Below are 8516 nucleotides of genomic sequence, written 5' to 3' on the forward strand. Positions count from 1 at the left end.
GGTTGCAAAATAATTTGAGGCGAACAGAAAGCAATGTCAAGCTTTCCCCCTAGTTGTGTAAAAAGTGTCAGTCCATTTACTAACTGGTCAGCTGTTCGGGGACGAGGTCTTTTGGTTGAGAGCAATGGTGAATGTCTGTTCCTATGATCATCGGTGACCTGTGAGCAGACAGCTACCAAACATTTGGGTCATGCTAATTCTGTAGGGACATTTGTTATTTCTTCCTGGACTTCCTCCTTTCATGGGTACTGTTGCCTAGTGTATCAACCGCTGTCCAATTGGTCATGGAACATTATTCTTAAGTCTTGTTGCACTATGCGGTTCCTTGCGGGTTTTCCTCTTTCTCTTCTAGGTTTAAATGGCTACAGCTTCATTTTTGTAATGCCTGGAAAGTATGCACAACTCTGACAGCCAAATTCTTCTCTCTGAGTTTAGAGGTTAAGCCAGGGGTTTATTTGGACTGTAAATCTATATAGGAAAATTCTGCCATTGATCTTCCAGGTAAAAAATCCATTTTGAACATCATCTCCATTTTCTGTGCCCGTTCACTCTTGGGCAGCATTTGGCTCAAAGAGCTGTTGCAGTGGGTTGAATCTCATGCACTTGTAATCGGATACTATTTTTGGTTTGAACTGCACTTGAATTTGTGTTTTGCATAAGCTTGTTGTATCATTTTTGGTAACGCCAAAACTTCAGGATAAAATGAGCAGCTAGTGAGCACTTGGTGAACAGCCCTACGGTATTCCTATATACTCATTCCACCAGCTATGTTCCTTGTAATCTGCACCCCAGAAGATTCCACCAGGCATGTCCTGCATTAAAGCCAGGGAACATCTCTTGAACTAGGTGGATCTTCCAAACATGTGGAATGATTTTCAAGTTGTTCTACAGTAATAATTGTTAATAATTATAAATGGCTCCCCCCTTTTAAAATGTCCTATCAACGATGAAGTGTTAGTGACTGGAGCCAATTCTGAGGCAGTAATAATAGTGAAAGCAATTAAACCAGATGATGTAAGAACTTGCTCCAAACTCAAGCTTAGAATGCTATTTAATTGTGCTGGAGCCTGGAACTGTGGTATAGGGAAGGGCTTTTACAAGGAAAATCCTTCTTGGTTTCACCTCTGGGGTAAAAATGGCATAGCCATACTGGAAACCAAGGCTTTCCAGAGGGGGAGCAGCAACAAGCCTAGTAATCGAACTGGAGATTAACGGAACATTATCCCCTCACCAGGGTTGTTCCTGACTCTGAGTTGAGATGAGACTACAGTCACTGAAAAGCTGGAGCTTATTTGAGATCACCGAGTAAGAATTTCCAACTAGTTGGTGTTAGTGAGATTGCTCTCTTGGTTAAGAATGACAACTACTTGGACTGCATTGCCTCTTCCATTTATTTTCCATATTCATAGTACCTTGACACTTCCCCTGCATGTCAGTATCTGTGATCTAGCTTACCCACAAAGTTCATACACTCTGATACCTTCTCTGCATGCCACTGAAAAGGGAACACTGTCCAAAAACAAAACTGGTAGTCAGGAAGGTCTGGGCATCTGGTTGCATATTGATGGGGAGAGGAGAATGTAAAAAGTTTAAGCTCTTGGTAAGATGAGCATTAGTGTGTGTAATATATTTGAGAGATACAGTACATATCAAACACCTAGTTCTGTGGCAAATCAAAACTCAGTCTGTTACTTATTATCAACTTGACATTTTCAGGGACGAAAAAAAAAATCCATTTGTGCTTTTCCAGCATCTCATAAAAATGTGCAAATGCCAGAATTGGAAGAAGCAACTCTTACTTTCAATATGACTGCTTCGCTGGGAGAACTGACAAAGTGTTAAAGGCAGCAAGAAAAAGCAGAAGCAAATTCTACCGTAACTATTAGATTTCATATGGAGAATGTAGTTCTAGTAAAACTGTTTGCCTAAATGAACAAGTAAAATTTGTAAAAAGCACGGCTGCTCCATAGGCCTGGACTCGGCAGCTGCATAGAAGTGAGTAAGATGAGACTTAATGGCAGGACAAAGAAGAAATTCCATCCATGTGATACAAACTTCAGCAGTGGCAGTAACCTTGAGAATCCTTTATAGTCTAAGGGTCACAAAACCTGTTACTTCCCAGTCTGCTGGCAAGTGGCCGATGGTTCTTTGTGGGCGACCTACTCCCCAGTGCGTATTCACAGGACAGTGAGTAAAATAAAGCCACCCCTGAACAGAAATTTATGGGAGCCTTGCTTGCACTGCTGCAAATCAAAGTCACGACTGCCAAACAGAGCTGATGGTAGGCAAAATACCTTTCCTTGGGTCAGAGCCACAGCTTTAATGGAACTAGTAAATGCATCTGCGCTGCTAAGGACATTGCTGAAGGACTGCGGAGACGGGGCCTTTAGAAACTGTGACATGTGAGAAATCCATTACTTTTCTGGAGAGCAGGAAAATCCTTTCAATGGGAGCATAGTATGGGCTTGGTAAGTAGCTTTACAGAAAAGCCTTCTAATCGGAAAGAATGGGAGCCCTAAATTTACATGAGAGCCGCTCAACCGGAAGAGTAAGGGGATGTACAAAGATGGAGAGGAGAAAAGCGACTGCTTTTCCCTCTCCTGGCTAAGTAAGAAAAGGACCTAATGAGATTCTTCTGTTGTTTCTCTAGTTATGTTCTGTTTTCCTGTTTGCTTCACTGCTGTTGCTCTCCCCTTTTCCCAAGTTATTCCTCTTATAATAACTTAGATCTGTCAAATGTAATCGAGAAAGAATGACCTTTTATGGTCTGCAATGTGAACTCTTGTCTCTGGTCATGTAGCATAGGGTTCTGCCTCTTCTGGGCTCAATTTTCTTTTAGTGCACAACCTGCAGAAATGTCCAGCTTTCAACTAGGCTCAAATGATTCCTTGACATCTCCAAATCACCACCAGACTTGGTATGAGTCAGTGTGATTGGCAATCTCTGCTGAAGAAAGGCTCAGCGCTAAATGTTGCTGCACCTCAATCCTGACCTTAAAATGAATTCCTTGCCTTGGTGATAACTCTGGATACTGCATTCCTATGCTGTGCTTGTCTCATCTGATGCTTCCCCCCTCTCTGCTGCCCCACATTTGAGGAGCATCACTATTTATTCTTTCATATTTTCCCTCTATTCCACATTGCTCAAGGACGGTTACAGTTAAGGCTAAATATGGCTGTTGATTTATGAGAACACCACTGATTTAAACATATTTTTCTGGTAATAGACTCAACAAGTTACTACCTACTCTGTTCTCTGGCATGGTTTTACACACGTTACTCTTTCTTTTTGGCCGTGACTTCTCTAGCTAATTGCATAAAAGACCCTGTCAGGAAAATAAAAAATTGTTCTTTGGAGGAAAAAGAATGTTTAACTCTTTTGAGGGTAAGAAAGGATGTGGGATGTGTACAGAAGAAAAGGCATGAATGATGGTTGTACATTCTAGGCAGAGGGACAGCAGAGTGTTTTGCACAGAAAATGAATAAAAAACAAGGGTGGGGGGGACCCTTTAAAGAAATAAGCCCTGCTTTCCTTTGCAACTGTTGCCAATTTCTGAAATCCCACCTGATATGGGTTCTCTCAAACCACTTAAATAGCAGCCTTGATTTATTTTAGGTGTCTTTGCTACAGCATTTTCTTCCCTTTTGTGTGTGTGCTTTCTTTAGCTCTTTGAAAATCACTTCCAGAATAAATAACCTAGACAAATACAGAATTTCCCATAAAGCAAGATTAATTTCCACAGGCTCCTTGTCATCTTTAATGGGTTTGGACACGGGCATATTAGAACTGACATTTTATTTAAGGTTCTGATCCTCCAAGCGTTTGCTTGCATGTGCGATATTTATGCAAGGAAGTAGTTCAGTGGGGTGACTCGCAGTGATAAGTGCTTGGAGGATTGGAACCTTTATTTGTTTTTTTAGATAAATATTCTGCTTTAAAAAGGGAAGATCAAGTGCTGCAAGGCCAACAATGTGCAAGGAGAAACATTCGCGTGGAGGAATGAGAGTGAGGAAAGGTTTGTGGGGAAAGGTGATACCCTTTATTACAGTAACTGCCATAATTGGAAACAATAGATGGTCTTTTGGGTGTACCCAATGCTTTCTTTAGATCTGAAATGGCAAAATTAAGCTTCAAAGCCAAATAAGAGTTGGGAACAGTTGTTGGAGGGGACAGACCTAAATGTGGAATGTGGTAATTCTCTGATAGTTTTATTACATGTAATACTGCTGGCCGGGAAAGGTAGACCTTTGGCTGACCCAGTACAGTTGTTCTTAAGCTTCTTGAGTTCCCAATCTTAGAGTGAAATAAATATTCTCTTCTGCTTTGTAATGTGTGAATTTTCCTTTTCAAGGATCCTTCTGCTCTTTTAAAGACAATGATAAGTAATTAGTGTATTGGGGGGGAAAAGGGGATCTCTCTGCTCCCTTTCAGACTGGCCTGGGTGATGGTGAGCTTTCTGTGCCAGGACTCCTGGTTCTCCTGCCTCCTGCTAAGCCACAGCCGAAAAGGAGGGAAAAGAGTTTTTTGGCTTATGGGTAATGTCAAAATTCTGGCAAAAATTATTCCTGGTTTAAAATGGCAGTAAGTTTTCACCTTTTAATGAATCAGACACTAGGGAAAATGGCATTACAAGTTGCTGCTGAGCTTTTGAGTTTTTGAATGAAAATTAAAGGCAACGCAAGCATGAATAATGCTAAGGAGATATTAAAAGGTTTATTTTACTTTTTCAATGTTTTAGCTTAAATTAAAAAAAATTCTCAGACTAGAAATTTGGTAAAATCAACACTCAATGTTTTGCTGCTGATGATTTTGCAACCCTGCCCCACAAAGGCTTGCAAAAATGTTCTTGGAGCTCAAATTGAATTGACTGCGAGTCAGTCACATCTATGCAACTGTGTAACTGATGTCTTTTGCAAGAATTAATAACATCCAACCCATGCTAAAGCTTAGAAAAACCTAGAGAAGATGAGTATTAAATTGAGCAACCGTGGCACAGAAATGGAGGTAAGATTAAGGTGACCAGAGAACAAATTCCTGTAAGGATGTGTAGTTTTTGGGCTTGACTCCTGCAATGCAAAACAGTCTTGGGCAGAATTGCTGGTACACCTGTGGTGAGGGTCTCTAGCGAACCAGTGAAAGCGTCTCCCAGTGGACCAAGGACAGCCAGATGTCCTGCCCTTGTCCTTGGAGGAAAGGATTCCTCGGCAAGGGGCGCGGGGCATGTCATGGTGTCACACAGCAGTCTAGTCTGTGGTATTTCTGTGGTCATTGGCCTCACCAGGCCTATCAGGAATTGCTTTGTTAGTGAGGAATTCATCAAATTAACCATATGCACTGGTCTTGTGGCAAAAACCTGCTTGTCAGAATCAGGCCCTGGTGAGAACCAGAAAGTCTCTTTGCCTCTCTGAAACCTAAAGAACAGCATGTTACAGCTAGTATTAATCACAGGATACTAAGAACACACAAACCTAGTCCTAAAAAGAAAAAATTACTGTGGTCTAGCCAATTTAACCTGCACTCATACTCAGAGTGATTTTATGACAGTGTTAGAAATAGAGCATGGTGAATTGCACTGTCTGAGGTACCTGCAGGCACTGACATCCAACGTCACACCCCTGTTTTGTTCCCTAGCTCACACTTCTTTTAGGGCCTGTCCTTCTATTTTGGACTCATCTGTGATTCAGTGTTTACCGGAGCCATGGAGCAGGCTATCTTCCTCAATGGACTGCCCCATAAGGCGAAGGGCTGCTCCCCTTTTACAGACTCGGGCTCTGTCCCTAGACTTGTTTCAGTGGGGCTGGCAGCTGGCTACATCCTTTTGAAGACCCCAGTTGTGTCAACCACACTGTAACAGGAGTGCGTTGAGCAAACCTTCCTGTGGCAAAAGAGTTCCCCTTGCGACCTAGCTCCGCATCCGAGGGACTTGGCTGCTGCATGTAGGAGCACACCGGAGCTCAAAACTCTCATTAAACACTCATCTGCTTTGATTTCCTTACACCTTTCCATTCCCTTTGGGGTGAGGTCAAAAATACAGGAGCTAGCTCCAAGAAATGCCAGGCCAAATTCCCCTTGCATTTACTGAGTTCCTTGTCTTCAGTCGGCTTAACCTGCCTTCGCACAATGTCCAACCCCATATCAGACTGGCAATGTTTCTGTGCTTAGTATTAAACTTAAGAAAGAGATTGAAACAATTATGGCTGGTTTTAAGCAAGATTACTTCAACTCTGACTAGAAGCTTGCAAGAATAGCTTTCATGCAGAGCCTGTCAGAGGGAGTCAATCGTGCTTTATTAACACAATATGAATTCTGTAAAGAGAAAAACTAAGCATGCAATTTGGTAGCAAGGCCAGCCAAAAGAAATAACTTGCCCTCCAACACCACCAGGTCTCTTGGGAACTGGAGTGAAATGGAGTATACAGAGCATTTTGTCTTATTGGATTTGTTTATGAGAAACCGAGCAATCATTTCTGTTTCTAGAAGTCAAGGTGTTAGCGAAACAAAATCTCCCTCTTTTGGAAGAGGAAAAAGGCTGAAAACTGGGCATGGAGACTTTAAGCTGCTTTGCCATGGCCCAAAACTCCTGAATTTTCCCCTGAAGACATTGCTTTGAGAGATGATAAGCAGAGCCCTGGACAAGTGTTGCTCATCTGGGGAAGCACCAGCCATGCCTGAGCTCTGTGTCGCCTCTCTCAGGTCTTTGCCCTCTTCCTTGTCCTCAAGTGTTTTTGCATATGCTGCCTGTCTTCTGCCACCACCAGACTGTGAAAAGTACTTGAAGTATTTCAAGGGTATTAGTGGTATTAGCTGATAAAACTTTGAAATGACTGTGCTCTCTGAACCTATTGTCCATACGCTGGATGGATAGCTGCGTGCCCGCATAATAAATTCAGCACGCTTGGGGAGTGTCAATCTCGCTGTGTGTGTTATGCAGCATGTGCACTCTTTATTTCTAACTGGGAAATGGGGGACGAACAGTCTGGAAACGAATAGAACAGCTTTGTGCTTTAATCTACCCCTAACAAAATACAGGAATAAATACAGCACGGCAAATGAGAGGAATATGTGTCAGCCTAGGGTGCCACTGGTTAAAAATCTTATCTGTGGTAGCATCTAAAACGCAACTTTATCTGGTTTGTAACTGTTTTACAGTGTGGTGAAGCGGGGTAAATCTGAGGTGATGTCACAGGGTGACACCTTAGATACATGTTTCAGTAGAAACACAGTCTAACATGGCTTAACTTTAACTTTGATCATGGATTAAAATGATGCGCACGTGCATACTGTCCTATTCAACCACTGTATTACGGCTGTCCCGTTCGTGGATCACGGTGCTTCTGACCTGCTGTGCATCCACAAGTCAACTTTAAGCATTTGTAAAGGACAACGTGTAATCAGCATCTGTCATGCGTCATGTTATTGCTTGGGAGAGTGGCTTTGCTACCTCATTTTAAGACCAATATCATAGCGTTGTGCTAATGGTGCTACTTGTGACTAAGACAGCGTTTCCTTTGAAAGCGCTTTTGATGAGGAAGAAAGACTTCAGTGGGGAATGAGAAGCTGAAAATGGCACACGGTATATTCTTGAGTTTTAAATAAGGTAACCAAATACAATGTTCTCTATTTTACTGCTGCTAACGTTCTCATCCCCTTCAAGAGATCCAGTTCTCTGTGGTTTCTGTGAGCGTTTAAATGAACTATTTAATCATAAATCTAAGGCAATTTCATGCATATGAAAGCAGCCACAGTGCTTGATTTTTTTCAGTGTTCACTCCAATTGGCCTGTGCAGCCTTATTTGAATAAATCACTATCAGGTACACACAGTGTAAAAATGGGAAAGACCCAAAACTGATACCAAAGAGTTTTGCTGGGAATCTGCATAAAAAAGCTAGAGAGTTTTAAAGACTCCTGGTCAGCGCTAATAAGCAAATACTTAGCTCAGTAGCAATGAAAAAACATTTAGAATCTCTGCTTTGGTTTTGGCACTTTAAAAAGTATGAAAAAAGATAAGAGGAAACATTCTAGATGAGCTCAATTAGAAGCTAGTCTCAGGCCAGTGTTAAGAGCATCCATTTCTCAACTGTGTTAATTGGAAAAGAGTCATCTTTGCAGTCCAAGAAATGCATCGCAGTGCCTTTCCTTAGCCCCCACCTTACAGCTTTGTGAAAGAGAAATGGGGGGCTGTGTTTTCTGTACCCGTTTGGTGCATCCCTCTGGCATATATTCCCTAATCTCGTCAACTTGGCTGATAACGCGGACGGTCTCAAAGACTGACAGAGAAACCGATGCCTTTTGCAGGCCTTTGGTGTTGCTTCTCTACATGGTACTAACGACTGATTTCTTCTGTACGTGCTGCTCACACTGGAATGCAGTCAAGTTTAGTTCTAAGCGCGACCTGGAGCTTTTTCATTATTATTTGTTTGTTATGGTTTAATAACATAGCTTTTAAACTTCTGCATATGTGGGGCAGCCGCTGCAGAGAGAGTTGCTGGTAATGTGGCAAGAAGAGGAAGCTACC

The 8516-nt window shown here is 42.1% G+C and overlaps 1 protein-coding gene across 1 annotated transcript in view; it reads right to left on the minus strand.

Annotated features, from left to right (window-relative positions):
• The window catches only part of IQCA1 (IQ motif containing with AAA domain 1), a 110457-nt gene that overhangs the window by 58571 nt on the left and 43370 nt on the right, over positions 1-8516 (minus strand). The window lies entirely within an intron of this gene.

This window comes from Apteryx mantelli, chromosome 6, assembly GCF_036417845.1.
Source record: "Apteryx mantelli isolate bAptMan1 chromosome 6, bAptMan1.hap1, whole genome shotgun sequence".
Classification (NCBI taxonomy): Eukaryota; Metazoa; Chordata; class Aves; order Apterygiformes; family Apterygidae; genus Apteryx; species Apteryx mantelli.